The 19711-nt window shown below is 51.4% G+C and overlaps 4 pseudogenes; 3 read left to right on the top strand and 1 right to left on the bottom strand.

The window, feature by feature from the left end:
• The first annotated feature begins 2331 nt into the window (after window positions 1-2331).
• On the top strand, window positions 2332-2425 carry LOC123140324 (uncharacterized; annotated as a pseudogene).
• A 60-nt stretch (window positions 2426-2485) lies between these two features.
• On the top strand, window positions 2486-2591 carry LOC123140326 (uncharacterized; annotated as a pseudogene).
• A 316-nt stretch (window positions 2592-2907) lies between these two features.
• LOC123140275 (uncharacterized) lies at window positions 2908-3007 on the top strand (annotated as a pseudogene).
• Window positions 3008-6958: 3951 nt separating this feature from the next.
• On the bottom strand, window positions 6959-19465 carry LOC123134767 (glutamate receptor 2.8-like; annotated as a pseudogene).
• Window positions 19466-19711: the final 246 nt, after the last annotated feature.

Below are 19711 nucleotides of genomic sequence, written 5' to 3'. Positions count from 1 at the left end.
TTTCTTGTTGGATATAATGAGAAAAAACCGAACTTCTTGTTGTATGAAATTGGGCAGTTGGTCGGGATGTCTTGACTTCTACATCCGGCGGCAGTGTAGGTTGGGCTTGGTCTCATCGTCTTCGTTCAGCTCTCTACTTCGGTGGGCAAAAACAATGAAAGGTTACTAGACTAGATGATATTTGATTAAAGCCCCTTTTAGCAATGCATGTCTAGTGAGGTTTTCCAACGTGTATTGGATTCTTAGATGACGAGGAATATTGTCTTCTCCAGAACATAGAGGGCAAGTTCATTCTGGAGAGATCATAACTTCATGTCTAGTGACTTTATTTTCATGTGAAAAATGTCAATGCCTACTTGACAAGTGACTAGAATAATTAGCATTATGGAAATTCTCAGATTAGCTGGATTTCATGTGAACGTTAATCTTTCTCAATTTTGTGTGCTTTTCCTTGATATGGAGCTAGTGTAGTAGGATTTCTTTTTGTTCACTAACAGATGTGAGTTTTGGAATGGCTATTGCCTTGCTGGCTTAATCATTTATTTGCCGGTGTTTGTTGGTTCCCGATGCTATCTTACTCGACACTATGCAATCCACATGATTTTTCTGATCTGTGTGTATATATAAATTTAATGGTTTACAAGTGTCTTTTCTGCCTCATGAATGTAATGAGAAAAAACTAAACTTTTTTGCTGTATGAAACTGGGCAGTTGATTTGGAATGTCTTGCCTCATGCACTCCACCGGTCGTGTAGGTTGGGCTCGTCATCTTCGCCTAGCTCTCCACCGTGCCGTCGCTGCAAAACATTAAAGGTGAGTCCTCCCGAATCTCTTCTTCCCCTTGCTCTGCGACGACAATGTGAACTGCCTATGAATATGTTAGAATATTTTGAACTGCAACTCACTATTCAAAGCTATGATGTGTAGACAGATTGCATGGCTAGAGTTTCTGATGAAGATGGCCAAGTGGTGAGCTGGATCTTTTTTCATGAGTTGAGGTATGTACCGAGTAGCACGTGGTTGGTGTTCTCTTTCCATTTTCTTGCATGCTTGTGTGGAAAGTGGTGTGTGTTGCGGGTGCTAGTGTGCTACACTACTTGTCTGTTTGTCGTGCTCAGCTCGCTACTAGGTGCTGCTTACTGCTTGTTGTACTCTTCATTACTGCCTGCTTGCCGTGCTAGCTAGTGTGCTACACTACTTGGCTGCTTGCCGTGCTGAGTTCGCTACAGTAGCAACTGATTTATTCAGGTTTTCTTTAGCAAGGATATGTTTATTGTGATCTGCACTATTGCCTCACGTAGGTTATTTGTGTGATGTGGCTGTTGCTCTGATCATGTATGTACGCTAGCAAGTTTAGCTTGTTCTCCTAGTGGAGATTGTCATGTTTTTCCTTACTCAAATATGGTTCTGGTCTGCTACTATACATTATCAGCATGTTTCTTGTACCGAAAAGAGCTTCTATGCTACAATACTAGTCATACATAGCTAGTCTCATTTCTGAACAACATGATTACTAGCATCCACTTATGATTTTTCTGATAGATAAATTTAATGGTTTGCAACTGCCTTTCCTGCCTCATTTTCTTGCTGGATGTAATGCGAAAAAACTGAACTTTGTTGTTGTATGAAATTGGGCAGTTGATTGGGATGTCTTGCCTTCTACATCCGCCTGCAGTGTAGGTTGGGCTTGGTCTCATCGTCTTTCTTCAATTCCCCACCAGCGATGGCTGACGGGCACAAACAATAAAGGTGAGTCGTCGAGCTGGGGTACTGCAACATGGTTGTTTCTAGTTGCTACCGTGTACTAGACTAGATGGTACTCCCTCCGTCCCATAATATAAGAGCGGTTTTTACACTAGTGTAGTGTAAAAAACACTGTTATATTATGGGACGGAGGGAGTATTTGATTTAGAGCCCTTTTTACCAAGGCATGTCTAGTGAGGTGTGGTGCAACGTGTGTTGGATTCTTAGATGAGGAGGAATGTTGTCTTCTCCAGAACATAGAGGGCAAGTTCATTCTGGAGAGATCAGTACCTCATGTCTAGTGAATTTATTTTCATGTGAAAAATGTCAATGCCTAGTTAGCAATGACATTAGCATTATGGTAATTCTCAGATTAGCATCTTAATTTTGTGGGCTTTTCCTTGATGGATACCATATGTAATGTTTGGGGAGTGCCTTGCTCTTGTGGCTTGCATTTGTGGAACCAATGGAATAATGTTCATACGTGCTGCAACAAAACAGAGTTGGCACGATGGACAAAAACACAAAATGCGTTGTTTTATCGCAGAATCACACCCATATCCTTCTCGCACACTGCTAAATTTTTTTAATGGACATGAGGATCCTTTCCCCAAATTATTTACTGTGATTATACTGTGCAAAACTGCAATCCTTTATCAGAGGATTCCAAGCTAGAAGTCTATCTTGGTTTGTTTCGCCTATTTCCTCTTCCCTATTTGATTTGTTTCATTTTTTAGAAGTTGATTGAATATGAGGATCCTTTCCCCAAATGATTGAATATGATAACCTTTATATTGTGTGCACATGTAATCCTTATCAGAGGGTTCGAGGCCATCTCTTGTGAACAATCTGCAAGGGACTGTTGAATCTAGGCATGTCATCCATTTGAATTATAGGGTCACATTTGTTCTGAATTTTGTGTGATTTGTCATCTGGCTGAACTTGCGTTTTGTTTGTGTTGCGTCATCCGGTCATTGCGATGATCAACCTTTGAGTAGGATCAGTTCCTAGTGGACTTGTTTCCTTGAAGCAACGTCATCTCGTTGTAACCTGAGTTCGCTCCTCTTGTTTGCCCTCCGAGTTCTCTCTCCCAGGGAACGAGTGGCTCTTACATACATGCACATGTCACGCAAAAATGGCCATTAACACTTGGTGTTTTGATTTTGACAACCGTGATGAGCCAATTTACAGTTACAGACCTGTAATGACTCATGCGGAAATGATCGCATGGTCAAATAACATCTAAGGGACGCTGCTCAGTTATTTGTCAATACTGATCATACATAGCTAGTCTCTTTTCTGAACAACATGATTACTAGCATCCACTTACGATTTTTAGGCTCTCTGTGTATAAATTTAATGGTTTGCTTGTGTCTTTTCTACCTCATTTTCTTGTTGGGTGTAATGAGAAAAAACTGAACTTTTTTGTTGTATGAAATTGGGCAGTTGATTGGATGTCTTGCCTTCTGCGTCCGCGGACAGTGTTGGGCTTGGTCTTATCATCTTCGTTCAGCTGTCCACGGTGATGGGCACAAACATTAAAGGTGAGTCCTCGAGCTGGCGTACTGCAACATGGTTGTTTCTAGTTGCTAATGTGTACTACCTCCGTTCCTAAATATATGACGTTTTGGCAATTCAATTTGAACTGCCAAAATGTCATATATTTAGCAGCGGAGGTAGTACTAGAATAGATGACATTTGATTTAGATCCCTTTTTACCAAGGCATGTCTAGTGAGGTGCTGTGAAACGTGTATTGGATTCTGAGATGATGAGGAATGCTGTCTTCTCCAGAACGTAGAGGGCAAGTTCATTCTGGAGAGATCAAAACCTCATGTCTAGTGACTTTATTTTCATGTGTAAAATGCCAATGCCTACTTAGCATTTACAAGTGGCTAGAATAATTAGCATTATGGAAATTCTCAGGTTAGCTGAATTTCATGTGAAAGTTAATCTTTCTTAATTTTGTGGTCTTCTCCTTGATATGGAGCCAGTGTTGTAGGATTTCTTTTTGTTGGCTAACAAATGTGGGCTTCGGAATGGATATTACCTTGCTAGCTTAATAATTTATTTGATGGTGTTTGTTGGTTTGATCGGAAGCCCTTTTCCTATCTTACGACACTATTGTGCAATCTGCTTACGATTTCTGATATGTGTGTATAGTTAAATTTAATGGTTTGCAAGTGTCTTTACTGCCTCATTTTCTTGCTTGATGTAACGAGAAAACTGAACGTTTTTTTGCTGTATGAAATTGGGCAGTTAATTGGGATCTCTTGCCTCATGCCCAAGCTGACGAGGAGGACATCGTCGAGTCTGACTTTGACGTGGACAACGCCGCCTCGCACAAGGTTCATCTCCTTCTCGGCTTGCACTCATAAATGGTTCTTCTTGTACTGTGTATGTATGTATGTTACAGAATAATAAGCAGCTCGGTCAGGGCTGGGTTGGGCTGGGCTGCCTGCCTGCCTGGTTTGTAGATTACCAGGGCAGGGCTGAGTTGGGTGAGGTATATCCCGGGGCTTGGTTTGCTGCTTGATTGATGCCACTCGACTTCTATCTAGGTTCGTGCTTGTGCAGAAGTATGAGAAATTCTGTAATTTGTGTAGGCTAGTTTGGGTGATATCTCTGGATCATGTTGAGGTTCTGGATGAGGCTAGTTTGGGTGATATCTCTCTGGATCATGTTGATGGCCATGCACTAGCTACGTAGGCTGTTTTGCGGTGTTCCACTTTGCACTTGATCTAGCTCACATTTTTTTTCTGGGAGAGAACTAGCTCACTGTTATTATCACCTACAATTGCTACTGGATAGACACTGTTTAGTTGCGGCTCCTCTGCTTGGTGGACTAAACTGGACGCACAAAATGTGTCAACTTTCTATGGCAGAAGCTTGATTTGAAATCTGATAAAAATTGTAGTTTTTTATCTTTAGTTTGCTGGATCATAATCATTTAGATGTAGCTTCCTGTAGCACCGAGAAGAGTAGGCTTCTTGTGGCTCCAGCTTTTTCCTGGAATGCCGAGAACAATAGGGGGTTAGAAAAACAAAGCAAGCAAAGCGGATTGAGGAACTTGGACTGGGCTAGCTTCTTCCTGTAGTTGTTTGGTTGTGTTTTGTTGTAGTGTTGACTCTGTAAGATATGCTTGCTTGCCATTGTAGTGTGGAGAGCTGGTAACTGGCCGCTGATTAATTAATTGATGATCTTGTTCTCTCTTTGTCTCTTTGCCTAGGTAGGGGCCTGGAGCCACAACCGCAGGAGGGCGAGGGCTCGGAGACGAATGATGTTGTAAATCTTAGCATGTCGTATGGTTTTTGGTTGCTGCTGATGGTGGCTGGCTCTCCTTAGCTTGTGGTGTGACTGAAGAAGAGAAGGAGGTGGGCGTCGGGATGGTGAACCTGAGGCCGCCATGATGATGGATGGACTTGCTGTTGTTGTTCGTCAAGATTAGTTACTGTAGTTCTTTTGAGAACTGTTGTGTTGATAGGATGGATGCATTGGAGTAGATATGTAGGAAGGTAATAGCTCTTAGATATCAGCAATCCTGGTAATGGTAATGGTGGATGGTATAGGATGAGGCAAAGGGCACAAGCAAGTTGTTGTATTTGTACTCTCAACTATAAATATGTGATATATAATGTCTCTGGGTGCATTTCTATCCGATGAAGCGTTATGCTGCCAAAATTTCTAGCGAAAATTCCCCCGACTTGTTCAAATTTCGTCCTTATTTGTAAGAAAACAAAACCTTTAGGGTGCTGATTGAAAAATGGTTGTCCTTGTTTATAGGGAACCAAAACCTTTAGGGGGGCAGATCCGAGTGAAGACCTTGTCTTCGGTCGGTGGCCGGAGCCGGTGATGACGCCCTTCATGCATTTGAAAACTTCTTACTCACTTGGCAGTTGATTGGGATGTATTGCCTTCTACGTCAGTTGATTGGGATGTCTTGCCTTCTACGTCCGCCTGCAGTGTAGGTTGGGCTTGGTCTCATCGTCTTTGTTCCGATGGGCACCGGCCCAAATTTGGGTCGGTCACCGCGCGACCGTAAGATGCAACATCAGCTGGCCGTCAGATGTGGTCGCTGCTTCGTCGTTCTCCTCAATCGTTCTCCTGCAGAAATTGCAACCGCCGCGAAGAGGACAGGCTGCAGCGAGCGCCATTGACCTCCACCGTAATCCGCCGCCAGGCGATCGGGCTCGAAGCACCGCAGCACACCCGGGCTCGCCGCCGGCCGCCGGCGGTCGCCGCCCTCGCAAATCCTATCCCCGCGATTCTAAAAAGAAATTGCTCCATGGAGCTTGTAGCACAGATCCTCGCCGGTTCCAGCGCGAAAAACCTCGTCTACAACCTTGAAGCTACCGCCGCGTCGCCATCCTCGTCCTCAGGCAGCCGCTCGTCGTCCCAGCATCCACCCCATCGTCGCATTACAATGCTTATTTACTCGTATCAATCTGTGTACATGGTTGTAGCATTTTCCCTCCACCATTGTAGCATCTTCGTTCTCGTCCTTCTATCTTATACCAGTACCCATTGTAGCATCTGCCGGTTGTAGCATTTTGCAGTATGTTTGTAGCAAAACATGATGCTGATTGTAGCAAAAATCAGAATATCGTTTTGCGATGTAGCAAACCACGATGCCGGTTGCAGCCGGATTGGATGCCGGTAGTAGCAAATTGCAACGCCGGTTGTAGCACGTAGCAAACATCCGCGATCCTGTCCTCGCCGCCCACGGTCACCATGCTTGCCGCCTGCGGTCAGCCACGGTTGTAGCAAAAAAGAAAGTCAGAAGTAGCACAAAGCGAATTCGGTTGTAGCAAAAAAGCATGTCGTTGGTTGCGCGTTATAGCTTCCCTCGACGCTGGTTGTAGCTTCCCCTCCAGGTGGTTGTAGCATTCGGCGTTGTGTTTGTAGCAAACCATGGGGATCCGTTACAATCTTCGCCGGCTGGAGCAAAAAACAAGGTCGCTGGGCGTCGAACCAGCCTGTTCCTCACGTGATAGAGCGAGCGAGCCAGGGGCGACCAGCCGACCGCTCGGCCGGTCGTCCGGAGGGAAACGTTTCCCTATCGATGAACTATTTTCTTTTGAGTTTCCTATAAGTGTCCACTCGAATAATTTTATGGCTAAAATACAATTAGTGCCACAAGGCTATACGAAACTCCTGTACTAGCATTCCTCTGCAAATGCGTTCTACTACTACAAAATTAAACTAGTACTACTAGAATCTACTGCTGCAACTGAGAGGCCGTTGGCATTGTCTCCTCCACGGCGGCTGCTGCCCCCTCGATCCTCTGCTCGAACGACTCACTGATCTTCGACGCCGGCGTCCCCTCCGGCGAAGAGCCGGCGTTCATCTCGGAGCTGATGTACACGCTCAGCGGGCTGGTCCCTTCCATGGCATGTTGATGCTCCTCCCCACTGTCCCTCGGCGGCATGCTCGCGTCGCCGGCGCCGCCGTTCCATCTTGGCGTCCTGCCCGCGGAGTCGTTGCCGTTCCTGGGGGACCCGTCGTTCCACGTCTTGAAGGTGGGGGACTTGAGGTCCTTCCTGTCGAAGTGCTGCAGCCACGCGCGCAGCCTCGGCCTCAGCCTTCGCCTCCGCCTCCCGGAGCTCCTCGCGCTCACGGTACGCGAAGATGGCGAGGTAGAGCAGCAGCATCAGGGTGGATACGACGCCGGTGATGAGGAACAGCCCGCCGAACCTCCAGAAGCTAAGGTTCGACGAGCCGCCGCCGCGGCCGATGCCGTCCAGCGCGTTCTGGCATGCGCCGGGCTCGCCGAACCACGCCTTCTCGATGTGCGCCATCTTGTCCCCCTCCGCCAGCTTCAGGATCTCCCGCGACACGTCCCCCGCCATGGGCGACCCCCTCGGGAACACGAACCCGAAGCCGTCCGTCTTGTAGATGGGCCCCACCTGCATGTATCCGTCGCAGTGCTGCGAGAGGAACGTCTTCAGGTACGGCATCTCGTCGAACACCGCGTCCACGCCGCCGTTCGCCGAACCCTTGGACAGCGCCACCGCGTACTGCTCCACCGTGCTGTACTTCTTCATCCTCCGATCGTCGAAGCCCATTTTCTTGAGCATGGGCTCGATGAAGGTGCCCTCCTGGTACCCGATGTATTGGCCGCGCCTCTGGAGCTCCTTCACGTCCGTCACCGTCGGCCGGAGCTGCTGGACCGTCAGCAACTCAGCATCGACGTCAGGCTCGCCGTGTAGCTCGACGTCAGGATCAGCACCACGAACACCCATATGATCACCACAAATCTCGACAGGTTGCTCTCCAGCTTCTCCTCTGTAAAAACAACATCAAGGTTGATTATGCAGAGTTCTTCAAGAAGTCCGCAGAATTGAGATGATGAGATGGTTATCAAGATGCCTACTGTGTGCGAAGACGAGGGTGGAGAAGCCGAAGTAGAAGATGAGGCCGAACTGCTGCGACGGCGTGCCCCGGAACTCCGGGTTGATGCGGTGCTCGATGACCCACACCACGAAGCCGGTGAAGCAAAAGAAGGCGAGGCTGGTGAGCCAGAGGCTGGTGGTCAGTGGCTGTAGAAAGATCCACACGCTGGCGCTCGTGTCCGGCCGTGTCGCCACCACCATTGCCCACCCGGACTCCGTGAACGGCACCGTGAAGTCCACCTTGTCCATCCTGCTCGCTCTGATCGTCACGTCCCCCACCGCCATGTCCGCCTTCCCCTCGCTCACCTGGTCCACCAGCATCTCGTACGACTCCGAGCTGGCGTTGTAAGGCACGTAGCGGTAGCTTACCGGGTAGGGAAGATTCTTCATCACCGCGTCGAACACGTCGATGCAGTAGCCGGTGATCTTCGGCGTCGTCGAGTTCTCGGAGAAGACGTCCACGAACTGCTTGAACCCGTGCTTCACCGGCACAGCGACATTGAGCACCCGCTCGTTCTGCGACGCCGTCCAGCCTCTAGGCGGGGACAGCATCTCGCCCGGCCAGAGGATGGGTTTCAACTGCCGTGCAGCCTTGCCGCTGCCGACTTTAAGGTCGCGCGAGATGCCGGACTCCGGCGTCCAGTACCCCACCGTCATGGCGCCGTTCCCGATAATGTTCACGATCTCGTACGCCGCCACCTGCAGCTGCCCGTCTACCAGCCTGCCATCCCGTCGAAAGTCGTGTTTAGCACCGCCCTGAGAAGCACTTCTCCGGTGGCCGACACGCCGAGACGGTCCAGGTCTGGGCGCGCTGTGCTACTCTGCGGTGTGCGGAATGCCGGTCTGTAAGACAATAAGTTTTGGGAACCAGCACAACCCTCTAGGGGTGGCTTATCTCATTATATATAATGGTTGTGTTACAATACGTACATAGGTACAGAAGTTATACATAGTCTAACACCCTCCCTCAATCTTAGCCACTTTCTAAAGAACTGAGAAGGGTAAGATTGCGCCTACAAGCCTCAAACTGTGGTAGTGGTAAAGGCTTAGTGAAGATGTCTGCAAGTTGATCCTTAGACGAGATAAACTTGATCTGGAGTTGCTTCTGTGATACACGTTCCCGTACAAAGTGATAGTCAACTTCAATGTGTTTCGTTCGGGCATGAAATACTGGATTTGCAGAAAGGTATGTAGCACCGATGTTATCACACCAAAGAATAGGAGGCTGTGGTTGAGACAAACCCAACTCCTGAAGCAAAGACTGCACCCAAATAATCTCTGCAGTAGCATTAGCCACAGCCTTGTACTCAGCTTCAGTACTGCTACGTGACACAGTAGCCTGTTTCCGAGCACTCCAGGCGATCAAATTAGAGCCAAAGAATACTGCATAACCCCCCGTGGATCGCCTGTCATCTGGGCTACCAGCCCAATCTGCATCAGAGAAGGCCGAAAGGATCCGAGAGGAAGTCGGCCGAATATGCATACCTAAAGTCAGAGTGAACTGAACATAACGAAGAATGCGTTTAACAGCAGCCCAATGAGTATCTCTGGGAGCCTGAAGATACTGACAAACCCTGTTAACAACATAAGAGATATCTGGTCTCGTGATCGTCAAGTACTGAAGTCCACTAACAATGCTTCTGTACTCTGTGGCATCCGCAGGAGACAAAAGCTCACCATCAACAGCTGTTATCTTGTCGGTAGACGACATGGGTGTGGTGGTCGGTTTGCACTTCAGCATGCCGGCTTTTTGTAATAACTCCAAGGAGTACTTCTTCTGCGTAAGGACAAGACCAGTAGCACGAGAAGTGACCTCAACTCCAAGAAAGTAGTGAAGCTTCCCAAGATCCTTGACCGCAAAATCAGCACCAAGAGAGCAGACAAGAGCATCAGCAGCATACTGAGAAGAGCTGACAAGGATAATATCATCGACATATACCAAAAGATACATAGTGACTTCTGGCTTCTGTAGAAGAAATAATGAAGTGTCAGCAGTGGACGGCACAAACCCATGAGCACGAAGGGCAGAGGCAAGGCGGGCATGCCAGGCACGAGGAGCTTGCTTCAAACCATATAGTGCTTTGGAAAGACGACAGATATAGTCAGGACGATCAGGATCAGAGAAACCAGGCGGCTGTTTCATATAAACCTCTTCCTCCAAAAATCCATGTAGAAAGGCATTCTGCACATCAAGTTGACGAAGTGACCAACCACGAGAAACAGCAATGGAGAGAAGAAGCCGAATAGTGGTAGGCTTGACGACAGGACTGAAGGTGTCCTCATAGTCAAGACCATGACGCTGCCGAAAACCGCGAGCAACAAGTCACGCTTTGTAACGCTCAATAGATCCATCCGAATGCTTCTTCACTTTGAATACCCATTTTGAGTCAATAACATTTACCCGTGGTGGTGGAGGAACGAGAGTCCATGTCTTGTTACGAAGAAGAGCATGAAACTCCTGCTCCATAGCCTCTCACCAATGTGGAATGCGAAGGGCAGCCTGATATGAGCGAGGCTCAGAAGATGGATCCGCAACAGCAGCAGCCAAACAAGCAGCCAACCAAGCAACTGTACCATCCGTACGTTCCTTAGGTTTGAAAATGCCACTGCGACTGCGTGTATGTGGTCGAGACACAGGAACCACCGAGGTCGACGGAGCAGCCTGCAACGGGCTGGAGGACGGCGACGTTGATGAGTCAGCCGGTGACGAGGAGCCAGGCACGGTAGCCTCGGACTCAGTCGGCGAAGAAGGCCGGCCCACCGGCGAAACCGGCAGAGCAGACGAAGCAGCTGGCGACTCCGGCATCCTAGACCGGGCCGATGGCGAGCTCGGCATAGTGGGCCGTGGCGCGGCCGGTGTCGCGGACCGATCCGCTGATGAAGGCGACGTGAGGACCCGAGCCGCGGGCGAAGACGGCGTGACGGGCCGAGCCACGGGCGACTCGGCGGCCGCTGGTGAAAAAGGCCGAGCCGCTGGAGACTCGGCGATCACTGGCGTAGCAGACCGAGCAGTGGAGATGCTCGGCGCGACGGGCTCGTCGGGTGACCATGCATGGGCACGCGAATCGATGCCATGCAACATAGGGCGATCGACGTGCCCACCAGAAGACGACGATGATGATGGTGAATCCTCCAACAGCTCCAAACGAGCTCCACGTCCGGTTCCTGCACCATGGTTAGGTAACAGCAAAGGAGAGTATGCAACATCATCAAATTGGTCAGAAGCAACAGAGGATGAATGCAGGGATGGTGGTTCGACAGTGGACACATGAAGGTTGGCAAAGGGAAAAACATGCTCATCAAACACGACGTCCCGAGATATATAGACACGATTAGTGGGAACATGAAGACATTTGTAACCTTTATGAAGAGAGCTATAGCCAAGGAAAACACACTTCTTAGAACGAAACTCAAGCTTGCGCATGTTATATGGACGAAGATGCGGCCAACAAGCACACCCAAATACCTTGAGAAAGGTATAATCAGGTTGTTCATTAAGGAGAACCTCAATGGGAGTCTTCATGTTTAAAACACGAGTAGGAGTACGGTTGATGAGAAAGCATGCAGTGGTGAAAGCATCACTCCAAAACCGAAACGGAACAGATGCATGGGCCAAAAGAGTAAGACCAGCTTCAACAATATGACGATGCTTACGTTCGACTGAACCATTCTGCTGATGTGTATGTGGACATGCTAAACAATGAGCTATCCCAAGCGACTGAAAGAAAGAGTTGAGGTTGCGGTACTCGCCCCCCCAGTACGACTGGACATGAACAATTTTGTGCTTGAGAAGACGTTCAACATGTTTTTGAAACTGAACAAAAATATCAAACACATCAGATTTGCGTTTAATAAGGTAAAGCCAGGTAAAGCGACTATAAGCATCAACGAAACTGATATAGTAATTATGACCACTAACAGAAGTCTGAGCAGGACCCCATACATCTGAAAACACAAGTTCTAACGGATGTTTCACCTCACGACTGGACTCCGAAAAAGGAAGTTGATGACTCTTCCCCTGCTGACAAGCATCACACACTGCTACATCTTTATTACTAGACAAACTAGGAAGCTCATGACGACGCAAAATATGACGGACAATAGGTGTGGCCGGGTGACCAAGACGAGCATGCCACTGTGATGGAGAGACCCGAACTCCACTGAAAACGCGAGCGACGCCAGGATGCTCCAGACGGTAGAGGCCCTGGCACAACCGCCCACTAAGAAGAATGTCCCTCGTGCCCCGATCCTTAATAAAAAGATCAAAAGGGTGAAATTCACAAAGTACATTATTATCACGTGTGAGTTTAGGAACTGAAAGAAGATTGCGGGTCATAGATGGAACGCGAAGAACATTGCGAAGCTGAAGACTCCTATTGGCATGTCTAGTGAGAAGAGATGCTTGACCAATATGAGAGATGTGCATACCTGCTCCATTGGCGGTGTGGATCTTGTCGGAGCCATGATAGGGTTCACGAGTGTGAAGCTTCCCATCTTGCTGGTCAGATGCTCTGTCGCCCCAGAGTCCATGTACCAGTGTGGATCGATGGAGTAGGACTGAGTGTGTCCCTGGTGCTTCTGCGGCGCGGGACGATCAGCCATGGCGACCTGACGGGCATTGTTGCGTGTATCTTTGCCGTCATTGCCAAGACCAAGGAAGCTTCGCTGGAAGCGCTTATGACACTTGAAGGCCCAGTGCCCATCGCGGCCACAAAGCTGACACACACGTGGACCGCCAGCCCCCGGTAAGGTCGCAGTAGGTGGAGGGGCCGAGGCGGGCGACGGTGGCAGCCCCAAGGGAGACCGGGGTGATGAAGAAGAGCGGCCACCCTTGGTGGCGACGTTGGCCGAGAGAGAGCCAGTGCCCCTGGTGCGGCGAGTCTCGACCCGTTGCTCAGTGAGAAGAAGCCGAGAGAAAACCTCGTGTGCCAACATGGGTGTCGAGTTACCCCGCTCGTTGATGATCTCGACTAAGGCATCATACTCCTCATCAAGACCATTGACAATAAACGAGTTGAACTCGGAGTCGGTGAGGGGCTGTCCAATGGAGGCCAATGTGTCGGCAAGGCCCTTGACCTTGTTGTAGAACTCAGTGGCCGTGGAGTCAAGCTTCTGACACTCTCCAAGCTGACGACGGAGTGCAGAGACACGAGCCTGGGACTGCGCTGCAAAGGTGCGCTCAAGGATGGTCCAGGCCTCATGAGACGTCTTCACGAAGACAACAAGGCCGGCAACTGCCGGCGAGAGCGACCCCTGGATGGAGGAGAGGTTCGCCTGGTCCTGCCCCGTCCAGACGCGATGGGCCGGATTGTAGACCGGACCGTGCACGCTGTCTACCAGCGCGGGTGGGCAGGGAAGCGATCCGTCGACGTAGCCTAGCAGGTAGTGACTCCCCAAGAGCGGGAGAACCTGCGCACGCCAGAAGATGTAGTTGTCTGCGGAGAGCTTGATGGTGATGAGATGACCGAAGTGAAACGGCGACGGCGAAGACGATCCCATCGAGGAGGCTGCCTGGGGTGCAAACACCATGGAGGCAGCCGGAGGCACCGAAGCCGATGCGGGAGGAGGCGGGACCGCAGTCAGGGCGGGCGCCGCAAAGCTCGCGGCCGGTGCGGACGCCGCAAGGCCCGCGGCCGGGGCGGACGCCGCCAACCCCGCCAGCGGGGCGGTGTGATCCGCTCGCGGCAGGAGCGGCGGGACGACGCCTACGGAATCCGCAGCGGACGGCGACGCCGCGGTGTGGACCACGAGGACACGCCCGAGCGAGGGCGCCGGCGGCGTGGAGAAGACGGAGCCGATGCTCCTTGTCCCGATCGGAGCCGGAACGGAGACGGCATCGAGCGGGAGGTTGAGCAGAGCCACAAGAGAGGCCGGGAGGAAGCCCGCATCAGTGGAACCGGTGGTGGCGGCGCTCGACATGGCGGCGGCGTGATCGGTGGCGCGGCGGCGGCGGTGAAGGCGGCGGCGGCTGCGGCGGCGGTGCGGGTATTAGGGTTTAGAAGCGGAAGCGATCGTAACCTAGCGTGATACCATGTAAGACAATAAGTTTTGGGAACCAGCACAACCTTCTAGGGATGGCTTATCTCATTATATATAATGGTTGTGTTACAATACGTATATAGTTACAGAAGTTATACATAGTCTAACACGGTCCGGGTACGCTGGCCACCTCAGCCGCCGCGGCGATCGCCCAGGCCGTGTCGTACGACCAGAGCCTGATCACGGTCGCGTCGTTGAGGAGGTCATCGTCGGAGGCCGGGTTCTTCCTCCGGAACCTTGCCCTGAACCGCGCAGAGAAGTTCTTGACTTGCTTCGTGTACTTCACGTGAGGCCGGAGGCTGACGACGCCCTGCATGAAGTCGAGGTCCTCGGGGTCGAACCTGTCCAGGAAGCTGCCGACGCCGTCGGCGGCAACCCAGGCGTAGCCGCCGGACATCATCCCGGCCTTACTCGCCCGCCGGAAGAGCCGCACGGCGAGGTCATGCGTCGCGTGCACGACGAACACGCGCGTTGGCATCGCCCTGAGGCGGTAGAGCAGCGCGTCGAGGGCGTCTTCGTCCGCGCCGCTCGGCACAGCCACGCGGTCCACGATCGCCGCGCCATCTACGCTCTGGAGCGCGTCGGCGAGCGCCGGGAGGATGCCGGCGCCGTACGGGGAGTCCTCGTGCAGGACGGTCACGGCGCGCCACCCGAAGCTTGCGAGGACGGCAGCGACGGGGGTGGCCTGGAAGGAGTCGTTGGCGGCGGTGCGCACGAAGTACGGCGTCTGCGCCGGGGAGAGAGACGGGGAGGTGGCAGAGTAGGAGAGCACGGGGACGTGGGCGCCGCTGCCGAGATGGGCGACGAACTCCGCCTCCGCCGATGTCTTGGGCCCGATGATGGCCTGCACCTGGTCATTTTTTATCAGGTCCAACGCTGCAACAACAACACAACACAAGCAGAGTATCAGGCCCGAAAGAGCGATAAAAAATGAGTCAGATTGAGGGCAAATTAACATTTTATGTGTTTTTGTCAACAACAAAAGAACATTTAATCTATCAGTGTGAAACAATATTCAACTACGTTTTAGAAGGCTTATAGTTTTTTAATATACAAAACTCTGAACAAATACAAAAAAATGGAAATATTAATACGCAATCTAATATATTTTTATATTATACTCCCTCCGTCCAAAAATACTTGTCGGAGAAGAGAGTGTACCTAGACGTATTTTAGTTCTAGATACACCCATTTTAATCCATTTCTCCGACAAGTATTTCCGGACGGAGGAATACCTGTCTAGTATTGTAGTTGTTGAGAGCTTTTACTACAATTTTGGTCAAATTAAACTTTGCACTGTTTGACTTCAAACAAAACTTATATGCCTTCCTTTCGAGCACGAATGGAGTACACTGTTAGCTGAATGAAATGATGAAGATCCAATTTTGAGAAAAGATGCTGCTAGCTTGGACTACACTGCTAGATTGGTGCGGATATGGTTGCTGCCGTAGTTTGTTGATCACTGATTTGATCGCTTCGGAGTATTCTTTTTCTTTTTTTAGTCCACTAAGGCATAGCTTCGGTAATGTTTGACTTTGCTAGTTGCCGGTGTGATTTTCGTGTGTGTGTGTTGGTGTTGGCTGTGTGCATCCTAGCTATGCAGAGGTCGGGTGTGGGCTCATTGTGTTTGTACTCACTTGATGCTTCATTTTGAGTTAATAAAATCCACCCTTTATCGAAAAAAAAGCTTGGACTGCATGCTTTGGGAGCCACAAGATTGTTTTTTGAGCGAGGACCCTACGCCCTCGTCGCCCTCCCGCTAGGGCGGCTCGGGTGAAAACCCTAGCTGCCGCCGCCAGGCACGTCCATCCTTCCCCTTCCCTCCGCCGCCGCCAGAGGAGGTCGCCGGGCAAAGCCCCAGGCGGCTGATGGCGGCAGCGGAGGCTCTCTTCCCTCCCGTGCCAGATGAGGTGAGGCGGGTCACCCATGGCGCAGGGGCGCTCTCCCCCGATCTGCGTCGCGCCGGCGCCTTAGGCGACGGCGCAAGGCGGCAGCGTGGTGCTGGGCGGGGGAGCCAGAGCGGCGGCTCCGAGGAAGAGCTGGTGGCGCTGACCGTTCAATGGGCTCGCGGGCATGGCGACCTTGGTCGCGGTGGCCGGGGGCTCGGCCTGTCGGCGGCGGCTGTTTCCCGGGGCGGCGGCCCTGAAAGGTGGCGGCGGGTGAAGCTCGGGCTTCCCGCGACGGCATGGCGTGGTGCTATCCCTATCCAAGGCGGATCTGCATCGCCGATCTCGTGATTTTGCCGCGGATTGGTTCAGATCAGAGACGCTGATGAGCGTACGGGATCGATCTCGGCGGCTCTCGCGGTTTGGCGAGTGGAGTAGGAGTCCTCCTCCCAGGCTCCAGTGGTGGCGCATTCAGGCAGTGGCCGGTGTGCCAGGGCTCCTACGGTGGCACTGCTGTTGCGGTTGGTCGCCGGATCTAGGCGGCTAGATCTGGGGCTTTGAAGGCGGTCGAGACAGTGCACAGGTTGTCGGGTGGATGTCTTGGGACGGATCCGAGTGAAAACTTGGTCCTCGGCCGTTGGTCGAAGCCGGTGATGACGATGCCCTTATCATCGTTTCCTTCATGAAGGAATCATCGAGGTACAAATCCCAAACCCACCCAATACCTCCGGGGGAAACCCTAGATCAGTTGATCGGATGACGGCGGCATTCATGTGTCGTTACCCCCATGGGGGCGACATTCTTGGAGATGCACTCGGGCTCGAGGGACCAGCGGATGGCTTCTTCGGTGGAGCGGTGTTTCTTTCTACATATTCATGGCGGCGGCTCTTGGCGGCATGGAGCAGCGGAGAATTGGCGTCAGATGTGTGGTGATGGACACGCGCAGGAGGTCGACGCTGTCTAGTATCATGGTGGCGTCAGCGGCAGCTAGACCGGGCAAGGTCGATGCAGCAGTACAGCTCTGAAGATGGATTGGTGGTAGGTAGCTGCGGCGGCCTCATACCCGGAATGGCGTCCTGGTTGAGGAGCACGCCGGACTGGTGGGTGCCCATACCCGGCAGATTGGGACCTCAGGTCTTAGATGTTAGGTTTGACTGCAAAGTCTGTTTGGTATTAGGCCCAGACTATCAGCGCCCCTTCATCAACTGGATAGGAGTAGCGACAGATGTTGCTTAGACGGTGGTTTTGGTCTTACTGTTGTACGACTTTGTAAGGTCTCGTGTTAATAATTAATAATATGGCCGTATGCATCATCCCGATGCAGAGGCCCGGGGCATTCCTCCTTTTCTAAATAAAGCACGTGGCGAAGCAAAGGTGTATCAACTGATGAGCGACGATGATGAAGAGATGATGAGTGGCCATGACAAGTAGAGTTAGCGTAGAGAGATTTTCAGCATTAAGAGCCTGTTTGGATCCCCTCCACTCCCTTAAATTCTTTACTCCGCTCCCTGCTCCTAGCTCCACGTGCAAAAGCAGGAGTAGATTTCATGTTTGGCTGTTGACTCCACTCCATATGGTCACGGGAGGGGTTTGCTATCCACGGGAGAATAATTATTTTATCAGCCAACCTATCAGTTGCGGGAGTCACACGCGGAGCTCAGCTTTTGCCACTCCGCCAGACTCCACTCCTCTGACTCCACGGAGCTGTGGCGTTCGGCGCCGCTCCGGCAGCTCCGGGAGTGGAGTTGCGGAGTGGAGCAGATCCGAACAGGGCCTAAATACTGGACGACTGGAGCTAGCATTCCACTCTGGTGACTCGTTGGATGATGCACATGCGTCCACATGATTGCTGTCACACCAGTTGAAACTTGGATCCGATGCATGAGGGTGCAATCAAAGAGTTGGAATGGATAGTGGTATAGTAAGATCTGAGAGGCATCTCTGTCGTACGTTGTCGTGCCCACGCTAACATTTGGTGCTACTCGGGGTACGGGGCTAAGCTAAACCAATCTATCGGTCCCGATCGATATGATGGACTCACCGTGAGTACGCTACTAGTAGTAGTAGCTAGCTTGACCAGCTCGCGGGCTAGCACGTACACGCGGTGGAGAAGGCGACGTGCATGCATGGCAATGGCATGGAGCTGGAGGAAGAAGCTGTAGGTGTCTCGACTCTCCACAATAACAAAGCTTATCCCGCAGCCCCCACGATGAAGATCAACCCCCACAATAACAGAGCTGGAGCAAGAAGCTGTAGGTGTCTGGCTAGGATACCGATCAAGTAACAGACATGCTGCAGACGTGTACATCAACTGAGCTTTACGGGTGCTTGGCGCCCAGTCCCACTAGTTAAAATCAGGGGGCCGGTTAATTAGGAGGAGATGAGGAATTATTTAGCCTAATTCAAAAAGGACGAATCAGCTGATCCGTGAAGTCCCGTTGCTCTAGTCTGTGTGTCTAGCATTTTTGGTAAGGCGGTCCCGTCGTTCTCGTCTTGGCGAGGCGACAAAATGGCGGTTTTCAGAGACTGGGCAATACGACAGTTCTAGGCCATGTGGGAGGCAGCGCGCACCGCACAAGACAACAGATCGAGTGAGTGATACAGACGATTCGAACCCCCCCCGTACAGTACAGTACAGTACGTATGTATCGGCAGCCACTAATCAGTGAACTGGCTAGGTGACCAAGACGAAACATGCATGCTAAAATCTTTTCGTAAGAAAAAGAAACCGCTAAGCGAATGCGCAACTATTGCGTGCCTACCTACCATGCTGGGAATGAAACGATCAAACGGATGAGCCTATCTAGAGCAGTATTGGAAAACTCAGGACGGAAGATGGTGGTCGAGACGAGCGTGCGATCTCAAGTGTTATCGCGGCGTAATTAAGAGCTTGATTAGAGAAGCAAGATTCATTTCAGCATGCATGAAGCGAAAGAGCTTATGATTAGAGAAGCATGGAGCTAGATAGGTCGAACATGTGTGTGCGGCTGCGGCAGGGGAGGGACGAGGGAGGGTGCTTACCGGCGGAGGCGGCGCCACGACCTCCCCTTTGGAGTCGCTGAAGCGGAGCTCCACCCGCGCGGCCGACTCCGGGTGCGCCGCGTAGTAGTCCTCCACCGCCATCTGAATGCCGGTCCGCCGCCTCAGCGACACCGCCGACGACGCCTTGGTCGACCAGTCCATGATCACCCCGACGCGCACGGGCACCGGCGCCGCCACGGTCTGCGCCGTCGCCACCCGCAGCGAGCCCGTCGGGTACTGCCCGACCAGCGCGGTCACGACGAGCAGGGGAGCGTAGAGAAGAGAAGAAGGCGAGGGCGCCCGCACCATGGTCTTGCAACTTGGGAAGAAGCTACGGGATGCGCGATCTGACTGATGCCCGCTGGACCTGGACGGGTCTCGCCCAGCCTCGCGCGCACCCACCCGGCCGGCGACTTGTATTCCGGTGGCGTTTGAAAAGGGATAAGTATATTTTTTGTCCCTTTATCGATAGTAGACAAGAAGAGCTATAGGAAGTACTCCTATGTAAACTTTTATAAGAACGTTTAGATCACTAGACTAGTAATATAAACGCTCTTATATTTCTTTACAGAGGGAGTAGCAAGGAATCCCACGTGAACCATTAGCTAGAATACTGCTATCAAGGGATGTTAT

Source organism: Triticum aestivum, chromosome 6B (genome assembly GCF_018294505.1).
Source record: "Triticum aestivum cultivar Chinese Spring chromosome 6B, IWGSC CS RefSeq v2.1, whole genome shotgun sequence".
In the NCBI taxonomy this organism is placed as follows: Eukaryota; Viridiplantae; Streptophyta; class Magnoliopsida; order Poales; family Poaceae; genus Triticum; species Triticum aestivum.
The sequence above is the reverse complement of the archived record's forward strand: the minus strand, read 5'-3'. Positions and strand labels throughout refer to the sequence as shown.